Source organism: Anomaloglossus baeobatrachus, chromosome 9, assembly GCF_048569485.1.
Source record: "Anomaloglossus baeobatrachus isolate aAnoBae1 chromosome 9, aAnoBae1.hap1, whole genome shotgun sequence".
Lineage (NCBI taxonomy): Eukaryota > Metazoa > Chordata > Amphibia > Anura > Aromobatidae > Anomaloglossus > Anomaloglossus baeobatrachus.
In genome coordinates this window covers 162,758,632-162,780,865 of record NC_134361.1, presented here as the reverse complement: position 1 = coordinate 162,780,865, position 22,234 = coordinate 162,758,632, and the positions used below count along the sequence as shown (strand labels likewise).

Below are 22,234 nucleotides of genomic sequence, written 5' to 3'. Positions count from 1 at the left end.
TAAACAGGTAACTTTCTTTGGAGTGGAAGCGGAGAGATCGCACCAGATGCCAATTCTAGATCTTATCACACCTGTGGTCACTGCAGCAGCAGGTGAATCCACTTTGTCCAAAAGGGATCTATTCCATTCAATTGCAAATGATCTAGATAAGACAGAGAACAAGATACTGCAGCACGGGACATAGTCGAGTTGGTCAGGTTGAGTGGTGATGAGTTTGCTATTTGGATGAATAAAGAAAGTAAAAAGTGTGAAAGATAAAAAACAAAAGGAGGAAGTATTGAGGTGCATATGAAGACGTATGCTTTCTTCCAATTCATTAAATCGGGCTAATATGAATCAGGTGAATTGAGTTCTGCTTTTGGAAACTGGGTTAAGAAGGGGTGCACCGGTCCTGGAGGTACTGCAATACCAGGTCAATGCGTGGAGTGGACAGAGCAAGCTCTTTTTCCATCTCCCTGTTCTAAAAATCCATTTAATATATGGTCCCCAGATAGGGGACGTATCAGATATTAAACTGATAAGAACAGATACTACACTTGATCTTAGCCAAAAGGCCGAGAAGCGATAACCAGAATTGGTTTGGGCCTCGAGTGGCACCCTGGCCTATGCCGGACACATCTTAGGGAGAGAGAGCGAGAGGGAGACAAACCCACGCCTACACAAGACATTTTGTCACCCAAGCCAACCCTTGAAAAGGCTGCTTTGCAGAGCAAAAACAAGAAGAATGGTGCGTTTTGCAGCCGCCGCCCACTGCAATGAATCTGAATAACTCCTCCTTTTGGGCGCAAGCAACTCCCCTCCCCCTTGCAGTCTTTTCAATTCATGATACAAAAAGACGGACAGGACAGGTTGCCTGACTTTCCGTCACTGCCACCCTTTGCCATCCTTACCCGTAGAAAGCTCTTTCATCATCCCCAAACCCTAATCTTTTCCCTTCCCAGCCCCAAACCCTGCCCTCTGTACCCATCTCACCACCCGCATCCCTTCTCCTATCATCCCCCTACCACCCGAGAAAAAAAAAAAAAAAAGCTTGCCCCCTCCTTCCACTAGCCCACCTCCCACCCAAAGAGAAACTTCTGCTGCGCAGCTAGCTTTCTAGGCAGCAGCGCTATTGTGATGTCAGCGGGGGGCATTGTGACAAGCCGCCAGTGTTCCGTCTCTTCATGTTGTGCACTGTTCAAACGGAAAATACATCAACAGGCAGACTACAGAAAAGCTTACTAACAAAGGTTAGAGGGGGGCTTTCTCAGAGGGCTTTTTACAGTTTGTCTATTCCCAATTAGCCGTTTAAGTGTACTTAATGAAAGTAGTAATTCTTTCATAGGCCGCCCATTCTTAGTATTTGACGTTCCTTATATTGCGGTATCAGGCTGCGCAGCAGGTTGCAAAACATTCATCACCCATGACTGTCCCCAATTGGGTTCAGAAGCTAAATGTCTATCATGACCTCTCTTTTAGAATGTCCAAGAGCAAGCAAACTCTTCCTCCAGGTGAGGGAGCCAACAGCCCACTCAAGACATCATCATTGCTCAAAGAAAACCCCAAAAACCAATGCATGATAGGAATAAACAGGTAACTTTCTTTGGAGTGGAAGCGGAGAGATCGCACCAGATGCCAATTCTAGATCTTATCACACCTGTGGTCACTGCAGCAGCAGGTGAATCCACTTTGTCCAAAAGGGATCTATTCCATTCAATTGCAAATGATCTAGATAAGACAGAGAACCAGATACTGCAGCACGGGACATAGTCGAGTTGGTCAGGTTGAGTGGTGATGAGTTTGCTATTTGGATGAATAAAGAAAGTAAAAAGTGTGAAAGATAAAAAACAAAAGGAGGAAGTATTGAGGTGCATATGAAGACGTATGCTTTCTTCCAATTCATTAAATCGGGCTAATATGAATCAGGTGAATTGAGTTCTGCTTTTGGAAACTGGGTTAAGAAGGGGTGCACCGGTCCTGGAGGTACTGCAATACCAGGTCAATGCGTGGAGTGGACAGAGCAAGCTCTTTTTCCATCTCCCTGTTCTAAAAATCCATTTAATATATGGTCCCCAGATAGGGGACGTATCAGATATTAAACTGATAAGAACAGATACTACACTTGATCTTAGCCAAAAGGCCGAGAAGCGATAACCAGAATTGGTTTGGGCCTCGAGTGGCACCCTGGCCTATGCCGGACACATCTTAGGGAGAGAGAGCGAGAGGGAGACAAACCCACGCCTACACAAGACATTTTGTCACCCAAGCCAACCCTTGAAAAGGCTGCTTTGCAGAGCAAAAACAAGAAGAATGGTGCGTTTTGCAGCCGCCGCCCACTGCAATGAATCTGAATAACTCCTCCTTTTGGGCGCAAGCAACTCCCCTCCCCCTTGCAGTCTTTTCAATTCATGATACAAAAAGACGGACAGGACAGGTTGCCTGACTTTCCGTCACTGCCACACTTTGCCATCCTTACCCGTAGAAAGCCCTTTCATCATCCCCAAACCCTAATCTTTTCCCTTCCCTTCCCAGCCCCAAACCCTGCCCTCTGTACCCATCTCACCACCCGCATCCCTTCTCCTATCATCCCCCTACCACCCGAGAAAAAAAAAAAAAAAAAAGCTTGCCCCCTCCTTCTACTAGCCCACCTCCCACCCAAAGAGAAACTTCTGCTGCGCAGCTAGCTTTCTAGGCAGCAGCGCTATTGTGATGTCAGCGGGGGGCATTGTGACAAGCCGCCAGTGTTCCGTCTCTTCATGTTGTGCACTGTTCAAACGGAAAATACATCAACAGGCAGACTACAGAAAAGCTTACTAACAAAGGTTAGAGGGGGGCTTTCTCAGAGGGCTTTTTACAGTTTGTCTATTCCCAATTAGCCGTTTAAGTGTACTTAATGAAAGTAGTAATTCTTTCATAGGCCGCCCATTCTTAGTATTTGACGTTCCTTATATTGCGGTATCAGGCTGCGCAGCAGGTTGCAAAACATTCATCACCCATGACTGTCCCCAATTGGGTTCAGAAGCTAAATGTCTATCATGACCTCTCTTTTAGAATGTCCAAGAGCAAGCAAACTCTTCCTCCAGGTGAGGGAGCCAACAGCCCACTCAAGACATCATCATTGCTCAAAGAAAACCCCAAAAACCAATGCATGATAGGAATAAACAGGTAACTTTCTTTGGAGTGGAAGCGGAGAGATCGCACCAGATGCCAATTCTAGATCTTATCACACCTGTGGTCACTGCAGCAGCAGGTGAATCCACTTTGTCCAAAAGGGATCTATTCCATTCAATTGCAAATGATCTAGATAAGACAGAGAACCAGATACTGCAGCACGGGACATAGTCGAGTTGGTCAGGTTGAGTGGTGATGAGTTTGCTATTTGGATGAATAAAGAAAGTAAAAAGTGTGAAAGATAAAAAACAAAAGGAGGAAGTATTGAGGTGCATATGAAGACGTATGCTTTCTTCCAATTCATTAAATCGGGCTAATATGAATCAGGTGAATTGAGTTCTGCTTTTGGAAACTGGGTTAAGAAGGGGTGCACCGGTCCTGGAGGTACTGCAATACCAGGTCAATGCGTGGAGTGGACAGAGCAAGCTCTTTTTCCATCTCCCTGTTCTAAAAATCCATTTAATATATGGTCCCCAGATAGGGGACGTATCAGATATTAAACTGATAAGAACAGATACTACACTTGATCTTAGCCAAAAGGCCGAGAAGCGATAACCAGAATTGGTTTGGGCCTCGAGTGGCACCCTGGCCTATGCCGGACACATCTTAGGGAGAGAGAGCGAGAGGGAGACAAACCCACGCCTACACAAGACATTTTGTCACCCAAGCCAACCCTTGAAAAGGCTGCTTTGCAGAGCAAAAACAAGAAGAATGGTGCGTTTTGCAGCCGCCGCCCACTGCAATGAATCTGAATAACTCCTCCTTTTGGGCGCAAGCAACTCCCCTCCCCCTTGCAGTCTTTTCAATTCATGATACAAAAAGACGGACAGGACAGGTTGCCTGACTTTCCGTCACTGCCACACTTTGCCATCCTTACCCGTAGAAAGCCCTTTCATCATCCCCAAACCCTAATCTTTTCCCTTCCCTTCCCAGCCCCAAACCCTGCCCTCTGTACCCATCTCACCACCCGCATCCCTTCTCCTATCATCCCCCTACCACCCGAGAAAAAAAAAAAAAAAAAAGCTTGCCCCCTCCTTCTACTAGCCCACCTCCCACCCAAAGAGAAACTTCTGCTGCGCAGCTAGCTTTCTAGGCAGCAGCGCTATTGTGATGTCAGCGGGGGGCATTGTGACAAGCCGCCAGTGTTCCGTCTCTTCATGTTGTGCACTGTTCAAACGGAAAATACATCAACAGGCAGACTACAGAAAAGCTTACTAACAAAGGTTAGAGGGGGGCTTTCTCAGAGGGCTTTTTACAGTTTGTCTATTCCCAATTAGCCGTTTAAGTGTACTTAATGAAAGTAGTAATTCTTTCATAGGCCGCCCATTCTTAGTATTTGACGTTCCTTATATTGCGGTATCAGGCTGCGCAGCAGGTTGCAAAACATTCATCACCCATGACTGTCCCCAATTGGGTTCAGAAGCTAAATGTCTATCATGACCTCTCTTTTAGAATGTCCAAGAGCAAGCAAACTCTTCCTCCAGGTGAGGGAGCCAACAGCCCACTCAAGACATCATCATTGCTCAAAGAAAACCCCAAAAACCAATGCATGATAGGAATAAACAGGTAACTTTCTTTGGAGTGGAAGCGGAGAGATCACACCAGATGCCAATTCTAGATCTTATCACACCTGTGGTCACTGCAGCAGCAGGTGAATCCACTTTGTCCAAAAGGGATCTATTCCATTCAATTGCAAATGATCTAGATAAGACAGAGAACAAGATACTGCAGCACGGGACATAGTCGAGTTGGTCAGGTTGAGTGGTGATGAGTTTGCTATTTGGATGAATAAAGAAAGTAAAAAGTGTGAAAGATAAAAAACAAAAGGAGGAAGTATTGAGGTGCATATGAAGACGTATGCTTTCTTCCAATTCATTAAATCGGGCTAATATGAATCAGGTGAATTGAGTTCTGCTTTTGGAAACTGGGTTAAGAAGGGGTGCACCGGTCCTGGAGGTACTGCAATACCAGGTCAATGCGTGGAGTGGACAGAGCAAGCTCTTTTTCCATCTCCCTGTTCTAAAAATCCATTTAATATATGGTCCCCAGATAGGGGACGTATCAGATATTAAACTGATAAGAATAGATTTTTTTATTTTTTTTTGAAGGATGAGTTTGAAAATAATAAAAGTGACCGCTTCTCGTTGCCCAGGTAACTGTCCGTCACAAGAGGGCTATGACATCCTACGATGCACACTCCCCCAAGGCCAGCAGTTGTGCAATACCCTGGCATCTTTCAGCACCAACCAAGGTAGTACCCTCCCAAACTACACTTGATCTTAGCCAAAAGGCCGAGAAGCGATAACCAGAATTGGTTTGGGCCTCGAGTGGCACCCTGGCCTATGCCGGACACATCTTAGGGAGAGAGAGTGAGAGGGAGACAAACCCACGCCTACACAAGACATTTTGTCACCCAAGCCAACCCTTGAAAAGGCTGCTTTGCAGAGCAAAAACAAGAAGAATGGTGCGTTTTGCAGCCGCCGCCCACTGCAATGAATCTGAATAACTCCTCCTTTTGGGCGCAAGCAACTCCCCTCCCCCTTGCAGTCTTTTCAATTCATGATACAAAAAGACGGACAGGACAGGTTGCCTGACTTTCCGTCACTGCCACCCTTTGCCATCCTTACCCGTAGAAAGCCCTTTCATCATCCCCAAACCCTAATCTTTTCCCTTCCCTTCCCAGCCCCAAACCCTGCCCTCTGTACCCATCTCACCACCCGCATCCCTTCTCCTATCATCCCCCTACCACCCGAGAAAAAAAAAAAGCTTGCCCCCTCCTTCCACTAGCCCACCTCCCACCCAAAGAGAAACTTCTGCTGCGCAGCTAGCTTTCTAGGCAGCAGCGCTATTGTGATGTCAGCGGGGGGCATTGTGACAAGCCGCCAGTGTTCCGTCTCTTCATGTTGTGCACTGTTCAAACGGAAAATACATCAACAGGCAGACTACAGAAAAGCTTACTAACAAAGGTTAGAGGGGGGCTTTCTCAGAGGGCTTTTTACAGTTTGTCTATTCCCAATTAGCCGTTTAAGTGTACTTAATGAAAGTAGTAATTCTTTCATAGGCCGCCCATTCTTAGTATTTGACGTTCCTTATATTGCGGTATCAGGCTGCGCAGCAGGTTGCAAAACATTCATCACCCATGACTGTCCCCAATTGGGTTCAGAAGCTAAATGTCTATCATGACCTCTCTTTTAGAATGTCCAAGAGCAAGCAAACTCTTCCTCCAGGTGAGGGAGCCAACAGCCCACTCAAGACATCATCATTGCTCAAAGAAAACCCCAAAAACCAATGCATGATAGGAATAAACAGGTAACTTTCTTTGGAGTGGAAGCGGAGAGATCGCACCAGATGCCAATTCTAGATCTTATCACACCTGTGGTCACTGCAGCAGCAGGTGAATCCACTTTGTCCAAAAGGGATCTATTCCATTCAATTGCAAATGATCTAGATAAGACAGAGAACAAGATACTGCAGCACAGGACATAGTCGAGTTGGTCAGGTTGAGTGGTGATGAGTTTGCTATTTGGATGAATAAAGAAAGTAAAAAGTGTGAAAGATAAAAAACAAAAGGAGGAAGTATTGAGGTGCATATGAAGACGTATGCTTTCTTCCAATTCATTAAATCGGGCTAATATGAATCAGGTGAATTGAGTTCTGCTTTTGGAAACTGGGTTAAGAAGGGGTGCACCGGTCCTGGAGGCACTGCAATACCAGGTCAATGCGTGGAGTGGACAGAGCAAGCTCTTTTTCCATCTCCCTGTTCTAAAAATCCATTTAATATATGGTCCCCAGATAGGGGACGTATCAGATATTAAACTGATAAGAACAGATTTTTTTTTTTTTTTTTTTTTGAAGGATGAGTTTGAAAATAATAAAGTGACCGCCTCTCGTTGCCCAGGTAACTGTCCGTCACAAGAGGGCTATGACATCCTACGATGCACACTCCCCCAAGGCCAGCAGTTGTGCAATACCCTGGCACCTTTCAGCACCAACCAAGGTAGTACCCTCCCAAACTACACTTGATCTTAGCCAAAAGGCCGAGAAGCGATAACCAGAATTGGTTTGGGCCTCGAGTGGCACCCTGGCCTATGCCGGACACATCTTAGGGAGAGAGAGCGAGAGGGAGACAAACCCACGCCTACACAAGACATTTTGTCACCCAAGCCAACCCTTGAAAAGGCTGCTTTGCAGAGCAAAAACAAGAAGAATGGTGCGTTTTGCAGCCGCCGCCCACTGCAATGAATCTGAATAACTCCTCCTTTTGGGCGCAAGCAACTCCCCTCCCCCTTGCAGTCTTTTCAATTCATGATACAAAAAGACGGACAGGACAGGTTGCCTGACTTTCCGTCACTGCCACCCTTTGCCATCCTTACCCGTAGAAAGCCCTTTCATCATCCCCAAACCCTAATCTTTTCCCTTCCCTTCCCAGCCCCAAACCCTGCCCTCTGTACCCATCTCACCACCCGCATCCCTTCTCCTATCATCCCCCTACCACCCGAGAAAAAAAAAAAAAAAAAAGCTTGCCCCCTCCTTCCACTAGCCCACCTCCCACCCAAAGAGAAACTTCTGCTGCGCAGCTAGCTTTCTAGGCAGCAGCGCTATTGTGATGTCAGCGGGGGGCATTGTGACAAGCCGCCAGTGTTCCGTCTCTTCATGTTGTGCACTGTTCAAACGGAAAATACATCAACAGGCAGACTACAGAAAAGCTTACTAACAAAGGTTAGAGGGGGGCTTTCTCAGAGGGCTTTTTACAGTTTGTCTATTCCCAATTAGCCGTTTAAGTGTACTTAATGAAAGTAGTAATTCTTTCATAGGCCGCCCATTCTTAGTATTTGACGTTCCTTATATTGCGGTATCAGGCTGCGCAGCAGGTTGCAAAACATTCATCACCCATGACTGTCCCCAATTGGGTTCAGAAGCTAAATGTCTATCATGACCTCTCTTTTAGAATGTCCAAGAGCAAGCAAACTCTTCCTCCAGGTGAGGGAGCCAACAGCCCACTCAAGACATCATCATTGCTCAAAGAAAACCCCAAAAACCAATGCATGATAGGAATAAACAGGTAACTTTCTTTGGAGTGGAAGCGGAGAGATCGCACCAGATGCCAATTCTAGATCTTATCACACCTGTGGTCACTGCAGCAGCAGGTGAATCCACTTTGTCCAAAAGGGATCTATTCCATTCAATTGCAAATGATCTAGATAAGACAGAGAACAAGATACTGCAGCACGGGACATAGTCGAGTTGGTCAGGTTGAGTGGTGATGAGTTTGCTATTTGGATGAATAAAGAAAGTAAAAAGTGTGAAAGATAAAAAACAAAAGGAGGAAGTATTGAGGTGCATATGAAGACGTATGCTTTCTTCCAATTCATTAAATCGGGCTAATATGAATCAGGTGAATTGAGTTCTGCTTTTGGAAACTGGGTTAAGAAGGGGTGCACCGGTCCTGGAGGTACTGCAATACCAGGTCAATGCGTGGAGTGGACAGAGCAAGCTCTTTTTCCATCTCCCTGTTCTAAAAATCCATTTAATATATGGTCCCCAGATAGGGGACGTATCAGATATTAAACTGATAAGAACAGATACTACACTTGATCTTAGCCAAAAGGCCGAGAAGCGATAACCAGAATTGGTTTGGGCCTCGAGTGGCACCCTGGCCTATGCCGGACACATCTTAGGGAGAGAGAGCGAGAGGGAGACAAACCCACGCCTACACAAGACATTTTGTCACCCAAGCCAACCCTGGAAAAGGCTGCTTTGCAGAGCAAAAACAAGAAGAATGGTGCGTTTTGCAGCCGCCGCCCACTGCAATGAATCTGAATAACTCCTCCTTTTTGGCGCAAGCAACTCCCCTCCCCCTTGCAGTCTTTTCAATTCATGATACAAAAAGACGGACAGGACAGGTTGCCTGACTTTCCGTCACTGCCACCCTTTGCCATCCTTACCCGTAGAAAGCCCTTTCATCATCCCCAAACCCTAATCTTTTCCCTTCCCTTCCCAGCCCCAAACCCTGCCCTCTGTACCCATCTCACCACCCGCATCCCTTCTCCTATCATCCCCCTACCACCCGAGAAAAAAAAAAAAAAAAAAGCTTGCCCCCTCCTTCCACTAGCCCACCTCCCACCCAAAGAGAAACTTCTGCTGCGCAGCTAGCTTTCTAGGCAGCAGCGCTATTGTGATGTCAGCGGGGGGCATTGTGACAAGCCGCCAGTGTTCCGTCTCTTCATGTTGTGCACTGTTCAAACGGAAAATACATCAACAGGCAGACTACAGAAAAGCTTACTAACAAAGGTTAGAGGGGGGCTTTCTCAGAGGGCTTTTTACAGTTTGTCTATTCCCAATTAGCCGTTTAAGTGTACTTAATGAAAGTAGTAATTCTTTCATAGGCCGCCCATTCTTAGTATTTGACGTTCCTTATATTGCGGTATCAGGCTGCGCAGCAGGTTGCAAAACATTCATCACCCATGACTGTCCCCAATTGGGTTCAGAAGCTAAATGTCTATCATGACCTCTCTTTTAGAATGTCCAAGAGCAAGCAAACTCTTCCTCCAGGTGAGGGAGCCAACAGCCCACTCAAGACATCATCATTGCTCAAAGAAAACCCCAAAAACCAATGCATGATAGGAATAAACAGGTAACTTTCTTTGGAGTGGAAGCGGAGAGATCGCACCAGATGCCAATTCTAGATCTTATCACACCTGTGGTCACTGCAGCAGCAGGTGAATCCACTTTGTCCAAAAGGGATCTATTCCATTCAATTGCAAATGATCTAGATAAGACAGAGAACAAGATACTGCAGCACGGGACATAGTCGAGTTGGTCAGGTTGAGTGGTGATGAGTTTGCTATTTGGATGAATAAAGGAAGTAAAAAGTGTGAAAGATAAAAAACAAAAGGAGGAAGTATTGAGGTGCATATGAAGACGTATGCTTTCTTCCAATTCATTAAATCGGGCTAATATGAATCAGGTGAATTGAGTTCTGCTTTTGGAAACTGGGTTAAGAAGGGGTGCACCGGTCCTGGAGGTACTGCAATACCAGGTCAATGCGTGGAGTGGACAGAGCAAGCTCTTTTTCCATCTCCCTGTTCTAAAAATCCATTTAATATATGGTCCCCAGATAGGGGACGTATCAGATATTAAACTGATAAGAACAGATTTTTGATTTAATGAAGCTTTCCAAAGCACCGCAAAAAATGCATGACCGAAGTCACACCAAAAACAGTGCAAAGGCTAGGATTCGTGTGGACCCCTCCGTGAGGAGAGGGTCCCCAAAAATCAACCCCGTCCCTCCGAGCCAGAAGGCCACAGCAAGGGTCAGGGATCTTCGGTGCTCCCCCAAAGCCGAAGCCTGGTTGAGCCTTGTCGTTGCTCCCAGCGTCCACCCAGGCATCTTACCCAAGTGGAGTAGAGAGCTACTAGTTGTTGGTTTCGCAGCCGAAACTGCCCGGACCGTCAACCGGTGTTGGTTTCTCAGCCCAAGGCTAACCGGACCTCCAACCGGGTGTTGGTTTCTCAGCCGAAGCTGACCCGGACCTCCAACCGGGTGTTGGTTTCTCAGCCGAAGCTGACCCGGACCTCCAACCGGGTGTTGGTTTCTCAGCCGAAGCTGACCCGGACCTCCAACCGGGTGTTGGTTTCTCAGCCCAAAGCTGAACGGACCTCCGACCATGATTATAAAAATTTCCCTTCCTAGCCAGAAGGCCGGGATAGAGCAATATGCTCAGAAAGTATGAAAGGGCAAGGTACGGTGTGCTACAGAGCCCAAGGCTTGCCGGGGTCCAAAGCCAGCAAGCTCAGACTCACTCCAGGGTCGTCAATCCTAGGGCACATTGCACCATAGCCCCCACACTTACTCAGTCTAATAGCCTCGATCCTGTTAGGGCCATGGTTTCCTCTAGATGGATATACTAAGAACAGATGAGAATTCATCCGCAAATTTCAGAAAACGGTCATCGGCCACCACACAAAAGCGCAGTGCCGCAGGTGATCGCCTCCCGAGCCCAGGAACCACCAGCCATAAGGGGACGTAAGCACCAAAAGGCGCAACAATCCCCGAGGCCGGCGGTTGTGCAAGCCCGGGCCCCTCCCAGCCAAGACCAAGGAAAACCCAATGAAGGGACTACACTTGATCTTAGCCAAAAGGCCGAGAAGCGATAACCAGAATTGGTTTGGGCCTCGAGTGGCACCCTGGCCTATGCCGGACACATCTTAGGGAGAGAGAGCGAGAGGGAGACAAACCCACGCCTACACAAGACATTTTGTCACCCAAGCCAACCCTTGAAAAGGCTGCTTTGCAGAGCAAAAACAAGAAGAATGGTGCGTTTTGCAGCCGCCGCCCACTGCAATGAATCTGAATAACTCCTCCTTTTGGGCGCCAGCAACTCCCCTCCCCCTTGCAGTCTTTTCAATTCATGATACAAAAAGACGGACAGGACAGGTTGCCTGACTTTCCGTCACTGCCACCCTTTGCCATCCTTACCCGTAGAAAGCCCTTTCATCATCCCCAAACCCTAATCTTTTCCCTTCCCTTCCCAGCCCCAAACCCTGCCCTCTGTACCCATCTCACCACCCGCATCCCTTCTCCTATCATCCCCCTACCACCCGAGAAAAAAAAAAAAAAAAAGCTTGCCCCCTCCTTCCACTAGCCCACCTCCCACCCAAAGAGAAACTTCTGCTGCGCAGCTAGCTTTCTAGGCAGCAGCGCTATTGTGATGTCAGCGGGGGGCATTGTGACAAGCCGCCAGTGTTCCGTCTCTTCATGTTGTGCACTGTTCAAACGGAAAATACATCAACAGGCAGACTACAGAAAAGCTTACTAACAAAGGTTAGAGGGGGGCTTTCTCAGAGGGCTTTTTACAGTTTGTCTATTCCCAATTAGCCGTTTAAGTGTACTTAATGAAAGTAGTAATTCTTTCATAGGCCGCCCATTCTTAGTATTTGACGTTCCTTATATTGCGGTATCAGGCTGCGCAGCAGGTTGCAAAACATTCATCACCCATGACTGTCCCCAATTGGGTTCAGAAGCTAAATGTCTATCATGACCTCTCTTTTAGAATGTCCAAGAGCAAGCAAACTCTTCCTCCAGGTGAGGGAGCCAACAGCCCACTCAAGACATCATCATTGCTCAAAGAAAACCCCAAAAACCAATGCATGATAGGAATAAACAGGTAACTTTCTTTGGAGTGGAAGCGGAGAGATCGCACCAGATGCCAATTCTAGATCTTATCACACCTGTGGTCACTGCAGCAGCAGGTGAATCCACTTTGTCCAAAAGGGATCTATTCCATTCAATTGCAAATGATCTAGATAAGACAGAGAACAAGATACTGCAGCACGGGACATAGTCGAGTTGGTCAGGTTGAGTGGTGATGAGTTTGCTATTTGGATGAATAAAGAAAGTAAAAAGTGTGAAAGATAAAAAACAAAAGGAGGAAGTATTGAGGTGCATATGAAGACGTATGCTTTCTTCCAATTCATTAAATCGGGCTAATATGAATCAGGTGAATTGAGTTCTGCTTTTGGAAACTGGGTTAAGAAGGGGTGCACCGGTCCTGGAGGTAGTGCAATACCAGGTCAATGCGTGGAGTGGACAGAGCAAGCTCTTTTTCCATCTCCCTGTTCTAAAAATCCATTTAATATATGGTCCCCAGATAGGGGACGTATCAGATATTAAACTGATAAGAACAGATACTACACTTGATCTTAGCCAACAGGCCGAGAAGCGATAACCAGAATTGGTTTGGGCCTCGAGTGGCACCCTGGCCTATGCCGGACACATCTTAGGGAGAGAGAGCGAGAGGGAGACAAACCCACGCCTACACAAGACATTTTGTCACCCAAGCCAACCCTTGAAAAGGCTGCTTTGCAGAGCAAAAACAAGAAGAATGGTGCGTTTTGCAGCCGCCGCCCACTGCAATGAATCTGAATAACTCCTCCTTTTGGGCGCAAGCAACTCCCCTCCCCCTTGCAGTCTTTTCAATTCATGATACAAAAAGACGGACAGGACAGGTTGCCTGACTTTCCGTCACTGCCACCCTTTGCCATCCTTACCCGTAGAAAGCCCTTTCATCATCCCCAAACCCTAATCTTTTCCCTTCCCTTCCCAGCCCCAAACCCTGCCCTCTGTACCCATCTCACCACCCGCATCCCTTCTCCTATCATCCCCCTACCACCCGAGAAAAAAAAAAAAAAAAAAGCTTGCCCCCTCCTTCCACTAGCCCACCTCCCACCCAAAGAGAAACTTCTGCTGCGCAGCTAGCTTTCTAGGCAGCAGCGCTATTGTGATGTCAGCGGGGGGCATTGTGACAAGCCGCCAGTGTTCCGTCTCTTCATGTTGTGCACTGTTCAAACGGAAAATACATCAACAGGCAGACTACAGAAAAGCTTACTAACAAAGGTTAGAGGGGGGCTTTCTCAGAGGGCTTTTTACAGTTTGTCTATTCCCAATTAGCCGTTTAAGTGTACTTAATGAAAGTAGTAATTCTTTCATAGGCCGCCCATTCTTAGTATTTGACGTTCCTTATATTGCGGTATCAGGCTGCGCAGCAGGTTGCAAAACATTCATCACCCATGACTGTCCCCAATTGGGTTCAGAAGCTAAATGTCTATCATGACCTCTCTTTTAGAATGTCCAAGAGCAAGCAAACTCTTCCTCCAGGTGAGGGAGCCAACAGCCCACTCAAGACATCATCATTGCTCAAAGAAAACCCCAAAAACCAATGCATGATAGGAATAAACAGGTAACTTTCTTTGGAGTGGAAGCGGAGAGATCGCACCAGATGCCAATTCTAGATCTTATCACACCTGTGGTCACTGCAGCAGCAGGTGAATCCACTTTGTCCAAAAGGGATCTATTCCATTCAATTGCAAATGATCTAGATAAGACAGAGAACAAGATACTGCAGCACGGGACATAGTCGAGTTGGTCAGGTTGAGTGGTGATGAGTTTGCTATTTGGATGAATAAAGAAAGTAAAAAGTGTGAAAGATAAAAAACAAAAGGAGGAAGTATTGAGGTGCATATGAAGACGTATGCTTTCTTCCAATTCATTAAATCGGGCTAATATGAATCAGGTGAATTGAGTTCTGCTTTTGGAAACTGGGTTAAGAAGGGGTGCACCGGTCCTGGAGGTACTGCAATACCAGGTCAATGCGTGGAGTGGACAGAGCAAGCTCTTTTTCCATCTCCCTGTTCTAAAAATCCATTTAATATATGGTCCCCAGATAGGGGACGTATCAGATATTAAACTGATAAGAACAGATACTACACTTGATCTTAGCCAAAAGGCCGAGAAGCGATAACCAGAATTGGTTTGGGCCTCGAGTGGCACCCTGGCCTATGCCGGACACATCTTAGGGAGAGAGAGCGAGAGGGAGACAAACCCACGCCTACACAAGACATTTTGTCACCCAAGCCAACCCTTGAAAAGGCTGCTTTGCAGAGCAAAAACAAGAAGAATGGTGCGTTTTGCAGCCGCCGCCCACTGCAATGAATCTGAATAACTCCTCCTTTTGGGCGCAAGCAACTCCCCTCCCCCTTGCAGTCTTTTCAATTCATGATACAAAAAGACGGACAGGACAGGTTGCCTGACTTTCCGTCACTGCCACCCTTTGCCATCCTTACCCGTAGAAAGCCCTTTCATCATCCCCAAACCCTAATCTTTTCCCTTCCCTTCCCAGCCCCAAACCCTGCCCTCTGTACCCATCTCACCACCCGCATCCCTTCTCCTATCATCCCCCTACCACCCGAGAAAAAAAAAAAAAAAAAAGCTTGCCCCCTCCTTCCACTAGCCCACCTCCCACCCAAAGAGAAACTTCTGCTGCGCAGCTAGCTTTCTAGGCAGCAGCGCTATTGTGATGTCAGCGGGGGGCATTGTGACAAGCCGCCAGTGTTCCGTCTCTTCATGTTGTGCACTGTTCAAACGGAAAATACATCAACAGGCAGACTACAGAAAAGCTTACTAACAAAGGTTAGAGGGGGGCTTTCTCAGAGGGCTTTTTACAGTTTGTCTATTCCCAATTAGCCGTTTAAGTGTACTTAATGAAAGTAGTAATTCTTTCATAGGCCGCCCATTCTTAGTATTTGACGTTCCTTATATTGCGGTATCAGGCTGCGCAGCAGGTTGCAAAACATTCATCACCCATGACTGTCCCCAATTGGGTTCAGAAGCTAAATGTCTATCATGACCTCTCTTTTAGAATGTCCAAGAGCAAGCAAACTCTTCCTCCAGGTGAGGGAGCCAACAGCCCACTCAAGACATCATCATTGCTCAAAGAAAACCCCAAAAACCAATGCATGATAGGAATAAACAGGTAACTTTCTTTGGAGTGGAAGCGGAGAGATCGCACCAGATGCCAATTCTAGATCTTATCACACCTGTGGTCACTGCAGCAGCAGGTGAATCCACTTTGTCCAAAAGGGATCTATTCCATTCAATTGCAAATGATCTAGATAAGACAGAGAACAAGATACTGCAGCACGGGACATAGTCGAGTTGGTCAGGTTGAGTGGTGATGAGTTTGCTATTTGGATGAATAAAGAAAGTAAAAAGTGTGAAAGATAAAAAACAAAAGGAGGAAGTATTGAGGTGCATATGAAGACGTATGCTTTCTTCCAATTCATTAAATCGGGCTAATATGAATCAGGTGAATTGAGTTCTGCTTTTGGAAACTGGGTTAAGAAGGGGTGCACCGGTCCTGGAGGTACTGCAATACCAGGTCAATGCGTGGAGTGGACAGAGCAAGCTCTTTTTCCATCTCCCTGTTCTAAAAATCCATTTAATATATGGTCCCCAGATAGGGGACGTATCAGATATTAAACTGATAAGAACAGATTTTTGATTTAATGAAGCTTTCCAAAGCACCGCAAAAATGCATGACCGAAGTCACACCAAAAACAGTGCAAAGGCTAGGATTCGTGTGGACCCCTCCGTGAGAAGAGGATCCCCAAAAATCAACCGCGTCCCTCCGAGCCAGAAGGCCACAGCGAGGGTCAGGGATCTTCGGTGCTCCCCCAAGCCGAAGCCTGGTTGAGCCTTGTTGTTGCTCCCAGCGTCCACCGAGGCATCTTACCCAAGTGGAGTAGGGAGCTACTAGTCGTTGGTTTCGCAGCCGAGACTGCCCGGACCGTCAACCGGTGTTGGTTTCTCAGCCCAAGGCTGACCGGACCTCCAACCGGGGTGTTGGTTTCTCAGCCCAAGGCTGACCGGACCTCCAACCGGGTGTTGGTTTCTCAGCCCAAGGCTAACCGGACCTCCAACCGGGTGTTGGTTTCTCAGCCAAAGCTGACCCGGACCTCCAACCGGGTGTTGGTTTCTCAGCCCAAAGCTGACCGGACCTCCGACCGGGATTATAAAAATTTCCCTTCTTAGCCAGAAGGCCGGGATAGGGCAATATGCTTGGAAAGTATGAATAGGCAAGGCGCGGCGTGCGACAGAGTCTGAGGCTTACCAGGGTCCCAACCTAGCAAGTTCAGACTCCCTCCAGGGTGTCCATTCCTGGGGCACATTGCACCATAACCCCCACACTTACTCAGTCTAATAGCCTCGATCCTGGTAGGGCCATGGTTTCCTCTAGATGGATATACTATCCTCCCAAAGTACTAACAAGCGCAACCTTCCTACACTTGATCTTAGCCAAAAGGCCGAGAAGCGATAACCAGAATTGGTTTGGGCCTCGAGTGGCACCCTGGCCTATGCCGGACACATCTTAGGGAGAGAGAGCGAGAGGGAGACAAACCCACGCCTACACAAGACATTTTGTCACCCAAGCCAACCCTTGAAAAGGCTGCTTTGCAGAGCAAAAACAAGAAGAATGGTGCGTTTTGCAGCCGCCGCCCACTGCAATGAATCTGAATAACTCCTCCTTTTGGGCGCAAGCAACTCCCCTCCCCCTTGCAGTCTTTTCAATTCATGATACAAAAAGACGGACAGGACAGGTTGCCTGACTTTCCGTCACTGCCACCCTTTGCCATCCTTACCCGTAGAAAGCCCTTTCATCATCCCCAAACCCTAATCTTTTCCCTTCCCTTCCCAGCCCCAAACCCTGCCCTCTGTACCCATCTCACCACCCGCATCCCTTCTCCTATCATCCCCCTACCACCCGAGAAAAAAAAAAAAAAAAAAGCTTGCCCCCTCCTTCCACTAGCCCACCTCCCACCCAAAGAGAAACTTCTGCTGCGCAGCTAGCTTTCTAGGCAGCAGCGCTATTGTGATGTCAGCGGGGGGCATTGTGACAAGCCGCCAGTGTTCCGTCTCTTCATGTTGTGCACTGTTCAAACGGAAAATACATCAACAGGCAGACTACAGAAAAGCTTACTAACAAAGGTTAGAGGGGGGCTTTCTCAGAGGGCTTTTTACAGTTTGTCTATTCCCAATTAGCCGTTTAAGTGTACTTAATGAAAGTAGTAATTCTTTCATAGGCCGCCCATTCTTAGTATTTGACGTTCCTTATATTGCGGTATCAGGCTGCGCAGCAGGTTGCAAAACATTCATCACCCATGACTGTCCCCAATTGGGTTCAGAAGCTAAATGTCTATCATGACCTCTCTTTTAGAATGTCCAAGAGCAAGCAAACTCTTCCTCCAGGTGAGGGAGCCAACAGCCCACTCAAGACATCATCATTGCTCAAAGAAAACCCCAAAAACCAATGCATGATAGGAATAAACAGGTAACTTTCTTTGGAGTGGAAGCGGAGAGATCGCACCAGATGCCAATTCTAGATCTTATCACACCTGTGGTCACTGCAGCAGCAGGTGAATCCACTTTGTCCAAAAGGGATCTATTCCATTCAATTGCAAATGATCTAGATAAGACAGAGAACAAGATACTGCAGCACGGGACATAGTCGAGTTGGTCAGGTTGAGTGGTGATGAGTTTGCTATTTGGATGAATAAAGAAAGTAAAAAGTGTGAAAGATAAAAAACAAAAGGAGGAAGTATTGAGGTGCATATGAAGACGTATGCTTTCTTCCAATTCATTAAATCGGGCTAATATGAATCAGGTGAATTGAGTTCTGCTTTTGGAAACTGGGTTAAGAAGGGGTGCACCGGTCCTGGAGGTACTGCAATACCAGGTCAATGCGTGGAGTGGACAGAGCAAGCTCTTTTTCCATCTCCCTGTTCTAAAAATCCATTTAATATATGGTCCCCAGATAGGGGACGTATCAGATATTAAACTGATAAGAACAGATTTTGATTTAATGAAGCTTTCCAAAGCACCACAAAAAATGCATGACCGAAGTCACACCAAAAACAGTGCAAAGGCTAGGATTCGTGTGGACCCCACCGTGAGGAGAGGGTCCCCAAAAATCAACCCCGTCCCTCCGAGCCAGAAGGCCACAGCAAGGGTCAGGGATCTTCGGTGCTCCCCCAAGCCGAAGCCTGGTTGAGCCTTGTCGTTGCTCCCAGCGTCCACCCAGGCATCTTACCCAAGTGGATGCAACCTATAATTAGCCTCATATATGTCATACAACGTGTCCCTGGGAATAAGATATCCTATAAACAACAATCAGGTCCACACAGCAAATATACGTGTGATCATACTCAATTTATTAAATGTTACAAAAACATACATATAAAATTGTGACAATGCAAATTCATAGATAGAAGCTACACAGATATGGAATAGGGAAAGAGTCGCACTACTCAGGGTGACCACACGGGACCAGTGCACTCCGCAGACACAAATGTATAATGGCAGATTATCTATGGGCTCTGATTAACATTGAGGGTACTGGTGGTATCAATACACACATAGTTAATTAAGGTTCATCATCCCTTATTAAACCGAGATCCTCAGAATTGCGCTATCACTCAGCCGTCTCTATCAATCATCTATAGTGCCCCTACACTGATACAGGACTATAATAATAAGTTACCTGCAGCCATGTGTCTATTCGGTATGCACCTGCCCGTGTAGCCACTCCCACCTCGACGCGCGTTTCACCGTTTCCGGTTTCGTCAGGAGGCATGTCAGTGGTGTAGTGTGTGCCTTAGATATACTAAGTGGAATTGCTCCCAGCTGCTGGTCATTTGCCGGACACGGGCGCTCAGAGCGTCATGATGAGCGTCCCATGGGTGAGTCGCACTGCGAGCACGTCAACAGTCCACGTGACCGCGCGTGACGCGGTACGCGTCCCTGTGACGTGGTGTGTCCATGGAGACCGGACCGAAGTCTCGCCCCCATGTCACTCGCTCCGGTGGCGCGTCACCCATGGGATCAGCACAGCGCATGACTGCAGAGCGGCCCCCGGATCACATGGTGAGTGGAGCCCTGGCCACATAGGTGGTACCTTACGGTGTGGAGATGCATAGTAAATTGGGTCAGGGCACAAGGCCCAGATGCTGGGGCGGCGTGCCTCCTGCATGCGCGTAGAGCAGATGAACATGTTACTCTGCACCTCTTCACATACATATAAGGAGACACATTTAAAACATATGCTCATACAGGACGCATGCCGCCAATCATAGGCAAGCGTGCAAAAATATACACAGTAATATGTGCGCATGCGTCACGCATTCTCCAGCTCCGCGTGCATATGCCACATGATATTGAATATCTAAAATTCCATGTATGGATGTGTCCAATAGGGCAGGTAATTCCTCACGGATCATTCGGTGTCCATGTATAGGTATCCAATCTTTCGGGTATCAGTAATTTGGATGCATACATACATGGAATGTACACAATATGGGGAACATGTCCGTTCATCCAAGGCCTAACAAATAACAGATGCGCACCGCACGCTGCATGCTCACGCGACCCATCATCTAAACATCATCCTCACCCTATATCCTGTTGATAATAATGCTTGTCTGAATATATCAAACTAAGATACATATGTACTGTGGTAACATATGTCAAACATGAGCGCAGAGTGGGTGCAAAAGTTGACAAATACTATCTCACATGCATATTAACAAGATAGATCTCAGTTACATGCCCATAACGGACATATTACACCAATCCCAGACAACCGTACATAGGAATCGGCAGTTATATATGCATATATATCACGCGTTCTACAGCCCAATATGCATATGCCATGCAATGTACAGTTTCAAAACATTCCGTGCATGAATGTGTCCAATGGGACCGATAATGTCTCACGAATCATCAGATTTCTTTATGTGACTGTCCACTCATCTAGATGCCATTATTTTGGACGCATGCATGCACGGAGCATCCATAATGTGTGGGTCAAGCTAATGTGGAGTATAGCTGATCCGGCTAGCCCATCATGGCCCATCAGGCCCCCAAATCAACACCGCAACATACACACAACACATCGCAGACCAACGTGACCTATCGCCCACATGTCGACACCACCATATGCCCAACCACAAACAGAACCCTTATGATTGCAGAGAATTTCCCCATGTTACTCTGATCTACAACAGAACACATATACTGACGGCCTGTCCAGTTGAGTAGACCGCAGAATGTGTCCACCACACGCCAACAACACATATGACTTAAGTATATACATACAATATGGATTAATTACTATCGTCTATATTTCTATATGTCATCATCTTGACTGTTGTCAATAAGGAATCCGGATATATTGTCCATCATGCCGATATCCATATTCTTGTGTGGTCCATGTGGTCTCAGGTCAGGTTCCACACCAAACGCTGGAATTCCACAGAAGGCACAAAGAGAGTGTCATAAGAAGAAGAAGAAGAGAAAAGAAAATTAAAATATAAATACAATATGTACAACTTAAAATTCGCGCTACAATGGTAAGAAGGGTTTGAAACTCAAGGCCTCATTGAGACCAATAGGCATAACAGTGTCGAGGATGACCATCCATTTTGTCTCCTTTTTTAGCAGTTCTGTCCTGTAGTCACCCCCTCTCGCACCCAAACTGACATGGTCTATACCTTTGACTCTTAAGTCCTTGGGATTACACTTATGGTGGTTAAAAAAGTGCCGTGGTATAGTTTTTAGCTCACTACTGTCTTTACATCCTTGGGCGTTTACAATATCCCGAGCGTGTTCCAGTATTCTCACCCGTAGCTGTCTGGTGGTCATCCCTATATAGATTTTTTTACAGGGACAGCTAGCATAGTAAATTACCATGTCAGTTTTGCATGTTATATTATGCGTGATGGAAAAGCATTTGGTTTCTGCACTATTCACAAATGTGGTGCTTCTCTCTATGTATCTACATGCCGTACAGCTACCACATTGGAAGCAACCCCATTTGGGTCTCTTCTGGGTGAATGGATTTTGAAGTAGCGGGACATAGTGGCTACGGGTAAGAAGGTCTTTTAGATTTCTCGATCTCCGCCAAGTGATGGATGGGTAAGTTGTAAGATGTTTCGCCAAATCTTGGTCTGCTAACAGGATCCCCCAATGTTTTTGGAAAATATTTCTTATATCATGCCATTTGGTGTTAAAATTGGAGATAAATCTGACAGGTTGTAACTCAGTGTTGTCCCTATGTGACATAAGTAATGTCTCTCGCTTACTATTGCATGCCCTGGTAAAGCCCTGTTTAATGCTTTGAGGTTTATAACCTCTCTCTTTAAGACAGGTACTGAGTCGGGTAGCTTGAGCCTCAAAATCCTCCTCCCTTGAACAGATCCTGCGCATACGCAGGAATTGTCCTGTTGGTACTGCCTTGATTGTTTGTGGGTGGTGAGAGGAGGATGCGTGTAGAAGTGAATTGGTCGCGGTGCTTTTGCGAAAAACGTCTGTCACTATGCCGCCATCCTCACCTCTAATTATTGAAATGTCCAGGAATTCCGCTTTGTTGTAGTCATATTTAGATGTAAGTTTAATGTTCAATTGATTATTATTAAGTTGTTGTAGAAACCCAACCAGGGATGCTTCAGAGCCCTGCCACACAAATAGTATGTCATCTATATACCTGTACCATGACACCACTGCATCGAAGCCCTCTATGGATTGCACAACCTCCCGCTCCCACAGCCCCAGGAAGAGGTTAGCATATGAGGGCGCACAAGTCGCCCCCATTGCCACTCCCTGGAGCTGTAGGTAATAGCGGTCCTTAAATAAAAAATAGTTGTGTTTCAATATGAAGTCTAGCAATTCCATTACAAAGTTAATCAGATCATC

General features: G+C 46.6%; 11 non-coding genes across 11 annotated transcripts; all 11 read right to left on the bottom strand.

Annotated features, from left to right (window-relative positions):
• Positions 1 to 375: 375 nt before the first annotated feature.
• On the bottom strand, positions 376 to 566 carry LOC142252462 (U2 spliceosomal RNA). The gene has a single exon (XR_012725838.1). It is a non-coding gene; the product is annotated as a U2 spliceosomal RNA (small nuclear RNA).
• A 1,374-nt stretch (positions 567 to 1,940) lies between these two features.
• On the bottom strand, positions 1,941 to 2,131 carry LOC142252461 (U2 spliceosomal RNA). The gene has a single exon (XR_012725837.1). It is a non-coding gene; the product is annotated as a U2 spliceosomal RNA (small nuclear RNA).
• Positions 2,132 to 3,512: 1,381 nt separating this feature from the next.
• LOC142252460 (U2 spliceosomal RNA) lies at positions 3,513 to 3,703 on the bottom strand. Its single transcript, XR_012725836.1, has one exon. It is a non-coding gene; the product is annotated as a U2 spliceosomal RNA (small nuclear RNA).
• A 1,381-nt stretch (positions 3,704 to 5,084) lies between these two features.
• LOC142253531 (U2 spliceosomal RNA) lies at positions 5,085 to 5,276 on the bottom strand. The gene has a single exon (XR_012726785.1). It is a non-coding gene; the product is annotated as a U2 spliceosomal RNA (small nuclear RNA).
• A 1,551-nt stretch (positions 5,277 to 6,827) lies between these two features.
• Positions 6,828 to 7,023, bottom strand: LOC142253507 (U2 spliceosomal RNA). The gene has a single exon (XR_012726776.1). It is a non-coding gene; the product is annotated as a U2 spliceosomal RNA (small nuclear RNA).
• Positions 7,024 to 8,580: 1,557 nt separating this feature from the next.
• Positions 8,581 to 8,771, bottom strand: LOC142252459 (U2 spliceosomal RNA). Its single transcript, XR_012725835.1, has one exon. It is a non-coding gene; the product is annotated as a U2 spliceosomal RNA (small nuclear RNA).
• Positions 8,772 to 10,152: 1,381 nt separating this feature from the next.
• LOC142253102 (U2 spliceosomal RNA) lies at positions 10,153 to 10,345 on the bottom strand. The gene has a single exon (XR_012726422.1). It is a non-coding gene; the product is annotated as a U2 spliceosomal RNA (small nuclear RNA).
• Positions 10,346 to 12,685: 2,340 nt separating this feature from the next.
• On the bottom strand, positions 12,686 to 12,876 carry LOC142252858 (U2 spliceosomal RNA). Its single transcript, XR_012726224.1, has one exon. It is a non-coding gene; the product is annotated as a U2 spliceosomal RNA (small nuclear RNA).
• Positions 12,877 to 14,257: 1,381 nt separating this feature from the next.
• On the bottom strand, positions 14,258 to 14,448 carry LOC142252458 (U2 spliceosomal RNA). The gene has a single exon (XR_012725834.1). It is a non-coding gene; the product is annotated as a U2 spliceosomal RNA (small nuclear RNA).
• A 1,381-nt stretch (positions 14,449 to 15,829) lies between these two features.
• LOC142253231 (U2 spliceosomal RNA) lies at positions 15,830 to 16,025 on the bottom strand. The gene has a single exon (XR_012726542.1). It is a non-coding gene; the product is annotated as a U2 spliceosomal RNA (small nuclear RNA).
• A 2,159-nt stretch (positions 16,026 to 18,184) lies between these two features.
• Positions 18,185 to 18,380, bottom strand: LOC142253194 (U2 spliceosomal RNA). The gene has a single exon (XR_012726507.1). It is a non-coding gene; the product is annotated as a U2 spliceosomal RNA (small nuclear RNA).
• Between the last annotated feature and the right edge of the window lie 3,854 nt (positions 18,381 to 22,234).